Source organism: Embiotoca jacksoni, unplaced genomic scaffold, assembly GCF_022577435.1.
Source record: "Embiotoca jacksoni isolate LCO1_2020_lvr unplaced genomic scaffold, fEmbJac1.0.p SCAF_15, whole genome shotgun sequence".
In the NCBI taxonomy this organism is placed as follows: domain Eukaryota; kingdom Metazoa; phylum Chordata; class Actinopteri; family Embiotocidae; genus Embiotoca; species Embiotoca jacksoni.
The window spans coordinates 701,451-717,701 of NW_027185285.1; the positions used below are offsets into that span (position 1 = coordinate 701,451).

A 16,251-nucleotide genomic window follows, 5' to 3' on the forward strand; every position below is an offset into this window, starting at 1 on the left:
GAGACAGGTTTCCATTCAGCTCTCATAAGTATGATTGGTGTGCACTTGTCAAGGCAGCTGCCTCGTGTGTGCGACATTGTGTGAGTGAGAGCGACGTGAGAGCGACTGCAAGTGATGGTTTCTCGCAGCACATCTCTCTTGCCAGTCTGCTCCTCCTTTGTATCTCTTCTTGCCGATGCATCATTTGGTGAAGCTGACACATATTCTGGCTCGTATTAAATTTCTGTTTGTTCAAATGGTGTGTGTGTGTGTGTGTGTGTGTGTGTGTGTGTGTGTGTGTGTGTGTGTGTGTGTGTGTGTGTGTGTATGGAGGCATAGATCGTGGGTTGAAGAGCCTTGGTGCAATGCTAAGCTGTCCTGGAGCTATGCCAAAGCACATCTCCCAGGGTGCTATCAGGAACTTAATTACAGCATTAAATTGCTCCCTCACCGCCTCTCCTGTGCTCTAAGTTCACTTCCCCTTCTTTCCCCTTTTCTCCCCCTTCCTGCTCTCTCTCTCTCTCTCTGCCACCTCTCCTCTAACTGTGTATCCATCTACACTTCTTGCGCCTCTTCCTCCCTCTCACTCTCTGCTGTTATTTATTGTTCCACTTTTTCCATTTTCTTACATTTGCTGGTTTGGCAGAAATCCCTGCTGCGGTCATGTCATCATTGCGGGAGAAGGCCTTCAAATGTGCTCCAATTATTCCTGACATCCATTGTGCAACTGGAAAATAATAAAAGGTTCATCGCCTGTCTCTATTGTCCATTTAAACGGTCTAATTTAACACCTGCATATCCCTAATCTATACGCTGCTCCGTTTATCAGCCTGTTTGTTATGGTGGAGTTATTGCCGTTCCTCAGAGTAACACTGTAAAGTGGAGCACGGCAGCAGGGAGCGCTTGTAGTGATATGATTGCTGATGGAGAGTTCCTTTTTAAACATGAAATATTGCCTCTGACAGAGTGTTACGTGAAGTGTGAGCAACCTTTCTCCTCCGATCCAGGTTTCTGTTCCTCGCTGTTCACAGAGGCAGCGGTGGACCCAGAAACGCTCCCTTGGGGCAGATTGGAGGACACGGGGGCAGCTGGGCTGTCCTGCTGCCTCATGCCAACCGTCGGCCTGCGGGCTGGCATGCCAGAGCCGGGGCTAATTAGAAACACGGGAATGACTCCAAGATTTACATCAGTCAGCCGCCGCCAAGATGATTTGTTCTGGCCTATTTGTTCTATACATGTTAAAAGATGGACGCTCCGCTGGAAAAGCAATACATGGTTACACTTCTCAGTGGAGATGTTAAAGGTTATGTTGGCACTTCAGAACTGAATATTTTACAACATTGTGTCCCAGAAATTAAATTTTGTAGGAGTACTTTACAGAAAATACGCTTTAAGCTGAAAATAATGCTGCTTGGTTACATGTTTTATCAATATAACGAGTACATTTTCTTCAGAAATATTTTTGTAATTGTTCATGTGTGAGATGAGACATTGTTCTTCAGACATGTCTCATGTCATGTCCCAACTAAAGACAAACAAAGTGTAAGTCCTCAACTTCTGTTTCGAGTCCTGAAGAAGTCACTGGGAGCCACTCATGAAATTAGGATACCAAAATGGTTAATACTTTGTTAATACATTTCTATTTATAAATGTTAAATAGTTGAAGGAAATTGAAAAGAATAAGTAAAAATCTAGCACTGTGTCACTTTTTTCAGATTTATACATTTACAACAATGGTTAAATATAACTAAAACTCAAGTATTTACTACAGAAAATAAACTAAAACAGATGCATCAAATATTGATTAAATTTGTAACGAGACAGATTTAAATACCAAATGTAGCCTACTGAATTAAGTATTTAGTGTATCAACTTGTATATCATAAAATATTGATAATAATGGCAGTTTAACTAATGTCTATAACCCTTTGCTCTGCTGTATAATTCAGTTGATTGACTGTTGAGCTTTTAAAGACTTGGAGATCGTGGTCTTTGAGAAAGAGGCCATCTCCACAATGGCTGCGGTGGTCCCTTTTAAGGTTGGCTACAGTTTATGTGCAGTAATCTGACAAAATTGGAGAAATTTGTCATTTAAAAGGTACCCTACGGAGTTTTCTTGTAAACAAATAAAATCTTTAAGCTCCAGCAAACATGTAAAATGAATTGGCTGCTGTCATGTTGATTCATTGTATCAATTTGCAGTTGAATTGCTGCACCTCGTTATATAACATGCATGTTAGTGTTTGTTTCCTGGTGGGGCATCGGGACGATTTCATGTCAGCCGAATTTAAAGACCAAAGTCCAAGTGAAGTCACGAGTCATCTGTGTTAAAGCTGAGTCGCCATCTTTTAAGATTTTATCAAGCCCAGTCTAAAGCCATCAGATTGGTGACTCGAGTTTGACAAGTGTCCAAGTAATGTGACACGACTCCACACCTCTGATTTACAGTGCTGGTAGAGTGACCTTTACTGTATTTGACTTGACTGACTAACAAGAGTCACAAGTTTAAATTTAGCTCACCTCACTTGTTATGTTTACTTTTAAATTAAGGGTAAATTTTTTCTGGATTAAAAAAAAAAAAAGACAAATTAACCTTTACATCCACTAATGTTATGCAAATATAAGGAATTAGGTGCATCGTGATGAACAGTGACATTAAATCGGGTCGGGTGCAGGCAGGTGCTATTAAACGACAGAAGTAACAGTCTGTCTTTGGTGGCACCTATGGCGATAAGCAGTGGACAGCTGTGGTTTTGGATTTCACCACTTCTAAGAGATCCAAACAGTGTAATCTGTGGCCGTTGACACCTATGAGCCTGTTCCATTAACCCCGCCTACCCTTTTCTCGTAGAACAAACTGCTGCTGAATCATGGGAAATGCGCCACTAACTGTGCTCCACTTGTGATATTTTCCCTGGAATTTTGCCAAAGACACGCAGTTTCTTCAGTGCGTAATAATGCATCAATGAGCCACAGGCACAATTACTTCAGTTAGCAATATCAACAGAACTGAACTTTATTAAAAATACAAATACTTTTAATTATTATCTAAAGGAGAACAGGCTGTTTTGAGGTAAAAGTCAATCAACCTTTATTTGCCTGCCAAACCTCAAACTACAGAGGTCTCTTCAGTGGAGCAAAGGCTCATATCATGTTTAAAGCAGTATATTTCTCTTTTTCCATTGGCCTTGTCTTTTTACACAAACGTTTCCACAACGGTTAAGTATTCAAACTTATTTCAAACCTTCGCTCTTTTATGTGCAAACTGAAAAGGCACATAAGACGAGGTGACTGGAAATGCACTTTAAAGAGTTCATTTTGCTCGGATGAAATGAAAAAACGACTGCAACACTTCTGAGTTGAACAGAACAGCTGTTCTTCAAAATTATATTGTTCACACGAATGAGATAAATGCGAGACGGCGATAATTTGACTCAATTTGTCTCGGTTAAAAATATATGACATATCACAATCCTTTTTTAGGACCAGTGTTCCCCTTCCTCATTTCACGTTGCCATGCTGTGCATACTGTACGGGCAGATACAAATATCCCCAACATCACTGTTTGTCTCTGTGAGTGGGAGACGGTGAATCTGCATGAATCTGCTGGACTTTGTTAATACTAATGATATTTACTGAGTTGCTGAGAGCCAGGTATCTATGGTGATAAGTGACGGACCCTGGAGAGAAGAGAAGGTCAAGCTGTCACACTTGGGCCTAATGAAATTGTGTTGTCTGTCCATAACGGGGTTCTTTTCACTACTTTTCTGCTCTGCTTAAAGCTAAAGATAATCAGCCTCTGTTGACTGAGTGATTGAAAGAGTGATTTGAAGGTACTGAGCAGGAAGGAGTCCACACGTTTGTTTGTTTCCATGTAAGACAAAATACAGTTAAATGATTATATGAAGGCAAAAAAATACGTTTGCATGGAGAAAGTGGACGTAATGCTGGATTTCAATGTCAAAACATGTTTCAGTGAAAGATTTCGGATAAATGTGATATATGTGCAAAAAACCCAATATCACAGCAAAATGGGAAATAGCGACGCTTTGGCCTGCCTAGGCGTGACAGTTACACATTTTCCTGTGGTGGACGAAAACTAAATGTGACTTACAGGAAAATGAACCTTATAGCTAAAGCACGTGGTTGGGGTTATAAAATAAGCACATGGTTGTGGTTAGAAAACAAAAAAACAACTCAACAAAAACTTTATCACCTGGATTCAAACCTCATCATCTAGCATGTCGGTGACTAATGACACCAAGTCACCCCTCCTGCCACCTAATACCACGAAAAGATGTCCTTTATTGCCTCTATTGCAGGACCTTGGTCATATGATCTCGCGTCACATGGCATTTACATAAGTTTCACGCTTCCAGAATGTGTAACTCACGCCTACACAGGCCAAAGCGTGGCTATTTCACATTTTGCCGTGATACTGGGTTGGCAAAAACAGTGGCCGTGCATTGTTGTTTGTTTACAGTATACTGTACACATGATTTGGAGGATGGAACGGTAGAAGCTCCAGAAGAGGTGAGCGGCTCATAATTATCATGCAGTGTGTGCGAGCGCTGTAGCGTGCCGGCACTGTCACTGCGGTGGACCCGGGTCGATTCGGGGGTGGGTGGGTGTTGAAGATGGGTGGGAGCAACTGACGGTGGGCGATGGGTGATCAAGACCTGATGGAGGAGGGGGGTAAAAGATGAAGCGTGAAATATGGAGATATAGCTGCTGTCACCTCTGAGGATGACAGCGGGGTAGCGCGCCGTGCAAGCTTAATACCATGTGACATCTGTTTAGCGGTGGCATCAGGGCACATCTACAACATCCTCTCTTCTCCACATTCAGCCCACATATTCCAACTTGCATTAGGCGTTAGCAGATGGCAGCAAACCCCCAGAAAGGCTCTCTCTCTGGTGCTGATGTGGAGTTCAGCAATAGCTTGTCCCTCAGGAGAAGCCTGATCAATACCTGTCGACGCGTGACAGCCTCGTAATGTCCACCTTTTTCTTTTCCAACATGTGGCGGGACTGGGATGAGTGACACAGCTGTTTTTGATGAGTCGATGTGTACGAGTCTATGAGAGCATGAGAATGGCGGTTTGGGAATGTGGTTTACTGAACACATACCAGTCTTTCAGGTTAATGGACATAATGCATATAGCTGCAGCGACATCATTGTGTAATTTACTCTACAGATCACAATATTTGTACATATTCGCCATAAATACAAACAAATATTCAACAGCCCGCTGCTGCTTTATCATACTGGAGCTCGTGACAAATGCAAATAGGTTTGAAAATTGTGTTTTCTGATTGAAAATCACATGCCAGGACGAAATGAGTGACAGGCTAATTTATGAGCGAAGCAAAGAGGGAAAGATAGCCCTGCCTCTCTCTCTGCTGTTCCGAGCCACCAGTCTCCTCAATTAGAGCTCATTCTGCCAACCTGCTGCCAAGGCCCGAATAGGTAATGACTGGCAGAGGCAGTGGAGGCAAACAGCCATCTATCTTTCTCCCTATCTCTCTTTCTCTCTCTCTAAAGCTAACAATTTTCCTTTCTTGCTCTCTCGCTCCCCCCCCTTCTCTCCTCTGTAATAACAGTTTTCACTCTCTCCCCTTTCTCTCTAAACCATCAACTCTCTCTCTCTCTCTTTCTCTCTCTCTCTCTCTCTCTCGCTCCAAAATAACATCTCTCTCTAAAGTAAACTCTGGACATTCTCTCCCTTCACACTCTCTCCTCGCTTTGAAAGCCTGACACTAAGCTCTCACTCTCTAAATTGACATCCCCCGATCTCCCTCTGTCTCAATCCCTCTGTCAATTTGCTGATTTCAATGGCATATTTTTTCCTCTTCACTGTCTCTCGCCTGACCGAAATCTCTCTCGACCTCCTCTTTCTTTCTCCGACAAACAAACAAAAGTATTTGAAGTGCACTGGAAGGGAACACCTTCGCAGTATAGCGGCTTGGCCATCTCCCAGACTGACTGACTGACAGAGAGAGAGAGACTAACTAACAAAGTGACAGAGAGACTGAGAGGAGGCTGGAGGAACACAGAGGGTTGACTGTGAGGAGCTCAAGTAATTTAAAAATGGGTGGACGAGGGAGACGGAGACGGAAGTGGATGGGTGACAGTGTCAGATGCCCAGTCCCATAACAGCACCTGAAGGCAACTCTGACGGTATGTATTTAAGCGAATAGACAAGTTGCTCACTTTTTTTCATGCATAGATTTGAATTACTAGCAAAAAGAGGAAAGTAGTAAATCACATAAAAGATCAAATTAAATAAAAACTACCTGGTTCTGTTTGAGAAAACGTTATTTATGACTGAAAATCCAGCCTTGAACTAGAGCCTCTCAACCATTGTGCAGTTCACTTGATATGTCTCGATAAAGATGGTTTAATATAATCATTCAATATTTCAGTTTTCTAATAAACAACACCGTATGGCTTTTTTGATGCATTGGAACTTTTTTAATGCCTTATAGGTCAATAATAAACCTTTTCTAAGGATAAGGTCAATGGTAAATTTGTTTTATGAATATTGTATAAATGTTTTATAGATGACATTAATATCATTGGGGCGGTTGTAGAGAATCCATTTGGCTGGTGAGCATCCTCCAGCATAATGTGCTGTCTTTTTAATCCACGCCATTAATTCATCACTAAATTCACCATTACTTACCTTCTGCGAGAGAACTGCAAAGCAGTACAGCACAGTACATTTTTTAATAAATTATTACTACAACATTTACAACATCTTCCTCCTGTGTGACTTCAGATAGCTCACTCTAATAATCTATCACATCTGGTGCTGTTAACGTAGGAGAAATCAGTTGTTAATGAATGTATTTTGGGTCGATGCTCTGCAGCTCTCATTGGTTGTACGGATGAATTAAAGAGCTGCTTAAAAAGAGGAGAAGTAATGAGTGCAGGAGGACATGGTACTGGCCAAATGAATTTTTCAAAGCCGAGCAACCGAAAAGTTATTTTACAAAACAGTTTGCAACGGATATATGAAGAATGATTAAATGATTCATGAGCCATTAATAGAATTAACAAGTTATTCAAATTCTTGTCAAATGTGCTGCTGAGAAAATGGTATCATGGTATAACTTTAAATGATAAATGGCCGGGCTTGTCAGTTTTGCTTATGAAATTTTGCATGTGTGATGGAAGTTTGGATTCACCAGACTTCCCTGTTTGTGGGCAAAACAGTGTGTATTTAACAGTCGCTGTGCAAAAATACATGACCAGCTCTAAAAATAACCCGAGACACAACAGATATGTGGAGCAGATCATATTCTATCGTAAAATTCTTGAATTAATGGAAACACATTAAAAGCAGCAACATCTGTCGGCTACTAAGATGTCATCATCTGATGTTACTCAACATATTGTTGCTAATTTAAGTTTCTTTAAAAAAAAAAGAAAGAAAATGGTGTAGAGAGTGTCAGTAACCAAAATCATACAAGTTAACCCAGAGCAGGGAGATGCTGTCATCCCAGCATGACACTGCAAAGGTCGTGTGTGTGTGTGTGTGTGTGTGTGTGTGTGTGTGTGTGTGTGTGTGTAAGCATGGGTGTGTGTTGTGCTTGTAAGCTCTGCCACCTGCACATTCCATCTCATCACAACAGGAGAGAGGACGCCCCATTTAGCATCACTGTCACATACTGTTTCACAGACAGACAAACATGAGAACAGACAGAGGGAAAGTGTGTGTGTGTGTGTGTGTGTGTGTGTGTGTGTGCGTGTGTGTGAGAGAGACAGCGTCGTAAGAGGGGAAGATGGGTTCCCTAACATAAATAAATCAATAATGTGTTTCGTCGCCTTGACTGGGTTCACAAGTGGAAGACGAAGGAGAGGAGCGGAAGGAAGAGGAGGTGGGGAAGAATGAAGCGGATCGTGTAGAGAGAGAAGTGCTGGCTGAGGGAAACAAAAGGCAGGTGGAATTCCTGATGACTGCTTCACGCCTCAAGTGGAATTGAAAACGCAAGAGCATCTGCTGTCAAAACTGACGTAATCGCTGCCAAGAATACCTGAAAGGTTTGGCCAAGTGGAAGCTCGGCGTGAAAACTCATGCACACATCCATATATTGAATGTTTCTGCTCACGATTGGTTTTTATGTTGAACTTAGTTCCCTTCTGTGCTTTGCTCGTAGGGAGACATTTATTCTGTAGCAGAAAATGTAGAGCGCTGACATCTTGACTGAGTTTCCTGCTGCTGTCATTCTTGGAAGGTTAAAGTATCGCACAGCTGTAACACGTTATGAACCCTCTTATAATCTTTAGGGCAGGTTGAAGCACCGTTGTTATTGCTCTGATAGAAAGTGTTAGTCACACAACTGGTCAGCTTTTGGGATATTCATCATCCCAAACATTAACGCTTTGTTTTACTGATTGCCAACTATTGCATTGAACTGTGACAAAGTAGTATGGGGAAAAAAAAAAAAAAAAGACTTGAATTTCTGTGGTTTGCTGTGGATGAATCTGAAGGCCCCCACACTCCTCACAACAAGGAAAACATCATCTGAAATGCGTCAGGACGCCAGATTAGTGTTATTTATCCGACTGCAGGAGGTCGCTTAACTTTAAAACTTAACTGTGGGTTGCAATAAGCAGCTTAAACAAAACACCTATGGGGTCGTTTTTTTCTGGAGGAGGACCGTCTCATATAAAATCTCATGGGGTAAATTTTAGTTTAGTTCTTATACAATCATAGTCTCACATGGGTAATCCAATTTGATTAGCACGACCCTGTGTCCTTCCCTCCTCCAAGACATGCTTTTCTCAAAAATAGCTCTAACTGTCACTGTGTTAATGGTAATTAAAAACTCTCCAGATTAAAAACATCAACTATAACACCAAAGCCAAATGTTTGGTTGCATTTTTGAGCAGGTACATGTCAGCTATTTACAGCAGCTATGTACTACATCATAAGACCCTGATTCGCAAATATATATCAGTTTTAACTGGATTATTGCCAACATGCATTTTTAAAGTCTGCCTGAGTGCGGAAGGAAGTCTATCTATCACTAGGTCAGTGAGAGTGACTCATGCTATGCAATGAATGAATAATGCTGGATGGTACTTGTATTCCTTAATTGCTGCCTTAGCACTCCAAACTGTAATTAAAGGGAGTTATACATTTGAAAAACCCTTTCAGAGTGGGTTAATTTGTGTTGCAGTCACATAAGAAAGAATGTGAAACATGTTGAACTTTTGCTTTGTGGTGCGTAGTTCTTATGTTTTAACACAGTTCAAACTGTGTTAGCATACATTCATCTTGAGGGCAGAAATTGAAAATTGATTTACTTTTTATTGTCGGGTTGATGTATAGCTCCTACATAAGTCTATAAAAAAAATACAGAAAAGTTAAAAATAATGCTCTGATATAACACACTAGGCCAAAAATCAATCTCTTATGCATTATAATTAGAGCTGTACATTACCACATATTAGTGTCTTCTTCTAAGGCTGTTTTTGGTTGTTCAGAATCATTCGTATTCACACATATTGAGAGTCCTCTGACCACCGCTAAATTTAATTTTTTTTTTTTTTAATTTTTTTTTTATGTCCGCATGTTTTAAAATTGTAACCTTTTTAAAAAAAAAATTTTTTTATTGCATATTATTCAGATATGTTAATCGGTGAATTCAAGAAATAAACAAGTGACTAATAATATCTAATAATACATTTTGCTTGTCTGAGTGTGCATGTATATACAAATAAAGAGTGTGAAGAGTACCTATATTTGGGGACAGCACTCCCAAAAAATATTTGTTCACTTTTTGGGTGTTCACCTTGAGAGAGCGTGTGTCTTCGAGTTCAATAAATAATACAATGAGACAGTCGGTGAATGCACGTGTGCTTGTCGAGTCAGATAAAGAGTAGAAGAGTCATTGCAGTGGCAGAATGCCGCTTTGTACACTGAAGATAAGGCTATTCAGAGTTGAAAGCACAGGCTTTCACATAATAAATGTGGCTAGTGGCCATCCGCACAGTGAGCAAGGTCAACTTAGCATTTATCTGGGTAAAGTGAACGTACGGAAGAAGCCATATGATTTACTTCAATATTTATAACAGCCGAATCGTTCTTACCATTTTCATTTGCTTATTGATAGCATTATGGTTTTTATGTGCTGTATGTTGGAGAGTAGCACCAAGACAAAATTCGTACACTTCAAACCACCATAGAGAGACATTATGGGGTCGCGTGGTTACTGCAGTAACATCAACAGCAGTGCAGAAATGACAGTAAAAACAGTACGACGAAGAGGTAAAAAGAGCTCCGTGGCATTTCATCAGATTTACACTGTGTGACAGTATGGCAGCAGACCATCATATAAAGGACGGAAAGAGAAGCACAGAGAGGAGAAACAGCTACGCCTGAAGATGTGGTTCGTTCTTAAAGGATGTGAGAGGATATTGATGGTGAGAGGGGGGGAAAGTAATCTGCTGAGAGGTATGCAATGAGCCAAGGATGACCCAGTGGAAACATTCGGGTATTTCTCTCCTTTGAAAAAAAAAATGACAGCGTCTGACACACCTGATGGTAGGCCTGGAAAATCTGTTAAAAACGGACCATAAAAAGTTGAAGACTATAAGGTTTGGACGTTGGAAAAACCCTGCATACGTATGGTGTATCTCTCCGTCCTCTCCCTCCACACCGGGGCCAAGTTACAGCCCCACCCGACCCGTGACCTCGCTCTGCCCCATCCGTGAAGGACTCCATGGGGAGACCCTGCATGACGTAAAGGCAGAGAGTGTTTGGCTCAGAACAAATTGATCAATTTGATATTTTCTTACAAGAACTAATTTCAGTTCGTCATCTGGTATGCCATAAATCAACCAAGAAAAACACATTTATTCAGAAATTGTATAAAGTTCTGAGTGAATGAAAACAAAAAAGATTTAAATCCAATTAACATATCACATTTACTGAAGCTTTTTTATTACCTTTTTACATTTCTTCTGTTAAACTATTCCACTTAAAGGTCAATACAAACATAAACATGTCATTTTGTGTACTCCGGACATTAAAACACTGGCTGCATATTTTTGTACATTTACAGTCTTCCTGCAACGGCGGCTGCTTTCTGTGTCTATTCCACAATTTGTGTGGATTTTCAGGTCTGTATCTCTGTGTGTGTGTGTGTGTGTGTGTGTGTGTGTGTGTGTGTGTGTGTGTGTGTGTTCAGTCTGAGCAGCTGAGGCATGTGGAGTGAAAGACAATGGCACAATCCTAAAGGTCTGGAGCCAGGCATGCTGAGATTCATTTCACTGCCATTCAGCCGGATAAAATATCACAGCAGTCGTGGCCTGCACCCAATGTCACTGTGTGTGTGTGTGTTTGTGTGTGTGTGTGTGTGTGTGTGTGTGTGTGTGTGTGTGTGTGTGTGTGTGTGTGTGTGTGTGTATCTATTTGTGTATGTGTGTGAGATTGTCCGTCTGGGCATGTGTGTGTGTGTGTGTGCGTGCCAAGGTGTTTGTGCATATTGTCTGTGCGATGCCAGGCAGGGCCATGGCTTCTGCCTCTGCTATTGTGAGGATACATCACCTCGTTGCCTTCCTGTTTTTCCATCAAATCCAACACCCCCTCCTTTACCCGCCCACCCCCTCTACGCCAGGTCACATGGGTGCTGTGGGTGGTTTCAGGTCCCCATCATTTCCCGTGGCTGACTGTCGGGGCAGATCAGGGTGCCACGCGAGTCTAATGCTGACGAGCTGAGACAGCTGGGAGGGGTCTAGTGGACCAAGCACAATCTGTAGCCGCCACCCCCTCCTCCACATACAGACACACAATTAAACAAACACACATACTGTAGGGAACAAACCACATAGCAACAGCGTGTGAGCACCACTGTGCAAATCCAGTGTGTATGCATGCGTAACTGTGTCACTATGGTACAAGCATGAGTCATATCAGAAGGCACAGTGGTGGCGGTATTTTTGTAGTTGCAGTTATGAATTATTACTGTTAAAAACATAATGATTGCAGCCTCACAAACACATAAAACCAGTGAAAGCACAATATTTCATTCTCAGTGTTTGGATGGTGCAGAGTAGTTGCCTTGCTACGGGTAAAAACAAAATATGACTGACGATCAACAGAGAGGGCACAAGGCCCGCTGACAGATAGACACAAATCAAATATATCCGAGGAAGGACGAGGAAAAAAAAAAAAAGAACTACAGAGCCACAAAGGCAGGGACAGCGAGAGGCAACCAGGGAGAATGAGCTGTGTCACTGGAATCTAGCCTGGGCTGTTTGATATTGTGACGTGGACTGGAGGAGGCGACGTTACATGGACCGTGTCACATCTACACCTGCACACTGTAAGTATGTGTGCGTCTGCGTGTGTGTGTGTGTGTGTGTGTGTGTGTGTGCGCGCGTGTAACTGCGAGCGTGTGCGTGTGCTGACGGGCACTTACGTGCGTGTGTGGTGCCTGCGTTTGCATGCGTGAACTCATCATCATCAAAAAAACGACCGGGAACAGACACGCGCCAAAGGGTGCGAGACAGATGTGGTTATAGATGATAAAAATGCCTGTTAAAAAGAGACAAGAGCAAGTGCCGGGATAAAGAGCGAGGGCCAACGAGAAGAAACGGAATGAAAAAGTGTTTGACAGAAACAGGCTAGCTATGTGGAGAAGAAGAAAGCACAGGAGAGACTGGCAGACAGAAGAGTTCGAATAATAGATGGAGGCAGTGACAGGGAGTCAATGTGATGGTGAGACAATAGACAGATAGACAGTTCTGTCAGGGAGGAGAGGTGGAGGGAGAGGAGCGAGGGGAGTCTGAAGCATTGCCCTTACCAGCCTTACCACGCACAATGGAGAGAGAGACAGACAGAGACAGACAGACAGACAGACAGAGACAGAGACAGACCCAGACAGAGAAGGAATTCTCAAGCTCACTTGAGTTTACAAAGCCATCGTTCTCTCTTCCAAAGGCTCAATAATTCACTCTCATTGATTATTGATATATTGGCTGGAGGAGAATACAGGAGCAGAACAATGTTGAAGTATCTGTGTTGATTCTTTTTCAATCTTTTTGTGAGTTTAGCTTCTCAATCTGTAGATAAGAACATTATCTTTAGCTTACCCCCACTATGGCCTTAACTCTATCTGTCTGTCTGTCCATCCATTTTCTACACTGCCAATTAAGTTATGTATTAATATTTAGTTCTATGTGGAAACAAACCGAACGTTGTCTACTGCAACATACCACAGCCATAAAAGCACAATATAGTCTGCAATGCACATTTCTAGACAGGCCTTTATAAAGATACACATAACTCAGATGGAAAAATACCCGACACAACAATACAAAAACAAATAGGAATACTATAAACACCTGCACATGCATATATGACGGATTCCTTAAAAACCACATGATAATAAAAACACTAATAACAAGTTAAAAATCATCACTTTTGAGTTATTTGGTGAGAAGCTCCACATGCTGCAAGAGAAAGTTGTCTGCCCAAAATAGGCTTTCTGAAAGGGCATCTTAAAATTCCCAAATCCCTGTGAGTTTTCACCGAGTTACTGAGCACCTATAAGGAGCCTGGCTATGTAGATATTAAGAATTGAATACGGTGACTATCTCACCAGGGGTACAAAATGAACACAAAAGAAGTCTAACAGTAGATTCAGCTGATTATAGTCCATGACAATGTTTCGTAAAGTTTGAAGCCAACTTTCTTATAATTTCTTTTCTATAACAACTGCACATGGTATTTATTATGTAGTTATGGTCAGAGAAAGAGTTTGGTCATGGCAACTAAGCCATCAATTAAGGTTAGGCAACTTGGTGCCATGGTGGCCTCGGAGTTAAAGCTGCCAGCCATGAACACAACGTTCCCAGCTTGTGTCCATCCAGGAACATGTGCTGCATGTCTTTATCCATCTCCAAACTCTCTCTTCATTTACTGTCAACTCAACAACAAGTGGCTAAGAAGGCCCAAGAATACGAAAAAAAAAAAGATTAGACAATGAAAACACTTTCGGGAACAATTGTGGTTACGCTTAAATAAAACAAACATTGATTTAATCTTGAAGATAGGACATGTACTTCTGGCACCTGTGTGACAGCTACACACCCATCCACCACTCTGACCTCTGCATTCTTATTTGTTTTTACACTGGATGCAATTTTGACCTGCAGAATCATCCAACATGACACAATTCCTAAGATACTTGGCAGCTGGAAGGAAAACACTTTACCTGGATATAAACATAAGCATTGGGGGAAATACACAACCTGACAGCGTTACTGAATGTGACCTTCCTGTCCTGCCATAGTTGACCGTTATAAAGGACATGCCAACAACTTATCTCAGTTGGGGATCCATCATACAGAATCTTATAAATGATCTACGGCCTAATGTTTATTTATTTCGAAGGCTATGATATAAATATGTTCTTGAGCTCAGAGTGTACACACTGTGAATATTTTATTAAAACCAGGGATTGATGTTTTATGCTGTGTATTGTGCAATCCGTGTGAGACCCTGTGCTCAAAGTGAAGAGGGACCGTTTGGCCTGAGGGAGAACGGGAGGCCAGGAGAGATTAAAAAAAACCGCATCTCTCTCTGTCCGATCCTCAGCTCTGCGTCTGTTCGAAAAGCTTGAGATGAAGGGAAGGCGCGGACTCTTCTGAAGAGCGTCTGATGAAACTGACTTGTCGGAAATGAGCGGTGCAGCCTGACACAGCGAGTCGTGGTGACACACCGAACACGCCAACAATCGCCATACTACAGTGTGGCATCTGACAGCCATTTTACATGCAGTGCCCGGCGGGCTGAGACGGAAGAGGAAAGCTGCTTCTCTGTGAAACGTCTCAAATCATTTTAATGTCGGTCCGAGCTGGGAAAAATGGCGGTAAGGTAAAGGCAATGACTGTGGGTCTGGTAGTGTGTCATGACATGAAGCTCCACATTGGCTTCGTCTTTTAAGTGGCTGGAACTTCTTTCCCTGATTACAGCTCTGGAAGCAGAAATTAGTGAGGCAGTGCAGAGAAGAGAAGAGAGAGTGGTACATAGATAGATAGATAGATAGATTTGACTTTATTAATCCCACAGTGGGGAAATTTACTCGTCACAGCAGCGTAGAGAAAGACAACATGAACAAATTTACAAATACTTATGAGATATAGGAAATAAGATTCTTATTTATTATTTTAAATTATAGATAATTATTTTAGGAAAAAAATAAAATGAGAGCATTGAATAAAAATACAAAGACTACATACACAAAAACAAATAAAATTAAAATAAACATAAATAAATACAGTGACAGGTGCTGTGGAATAAGATGACTGACAACTACTTTATTTACTCTTCCCCTCAGCTTCTTTTCCACAGACACCAATCTGTTCTGAGCCTCAGAGGGTATAGTTCAGACTTCACCCTGCATATTTTTTGACACAGAAACACACAGACATGGGAAAAGCACACACAGTAAACCTGGTCTCACATGCAGCGGAGAACCTTTTTCCGCTTTTAATCCGAAATACTGCCAAATTCCCGGGTCATGTGGAACTGAATGGATCGACTGGTGCAGCGTTGGGCAGGAATGTCACGGGAGCATGACCACTTTGGCAGGTATGTTCTCAGTGGGGAAAAACATGAGGAGGGGGAAGTGGGATCCGTTTATTCCAAAGGGGAAGTGGAGGAGGAGGATCGGGATATTGGTGCCATGCTCCTGTGAGATTCCCGCTGTGCACCTCGGGAACATGCCCTTACTGTGTGCCTCTCACATCCCAATCAAGTGCAACAGCCATTATCACACCGTGTGTACTCTAAGAGCTATTGTTGCTCCGTCTTTTCTGCAGATTTTTCCTCCAATAGACTCACATGCCCAAATGGAAGGCGACACAAGGAAGACTTTTTAACGTGATGGTTTACTTTTTGTACTTAAATGCAGCTATTCATCTGGATGCCTGATTCTCTGACCTGGGAATCCATTTATTACCCAGAAAACCAGGACAGCGTGTAATGAAGTCGGAGAGACACATATAATATTCATGAGCAACACAGGGACCTTTCTGGACCTTGACATGACCTTCAATCCACGGGTCGGGATAATCATGCTCAATTTACTCCGTACTTCAGAGCCTATTCTTAATACCAATGCCCCATAAAGCCATCTTGAAAATACACCGTGGATAATGGGAAAAAAATACAGCGAGAAAAATCAAATTAGACTTTATCTATTGGATGGCAGAAATGATGACAGCCTGCTTCTGAACTCCTCTGCTGTGTTG

The 16,251-nt window shown here is 41.8% G+C and overlaps 1 protein-coding gene across 2 annotated transcripts in view; it reads right to left on the minus strand.

The window, feature by feature from the left end:
- The window catches only part of znf385c (zinc finger protein 385C), a 118,718-nt gene that overhangs the window by 48,732 nt on the left and 53,735 nt on the right, over nt 1-16,251 (minus strand). The window lies entirely within an intron of this gene.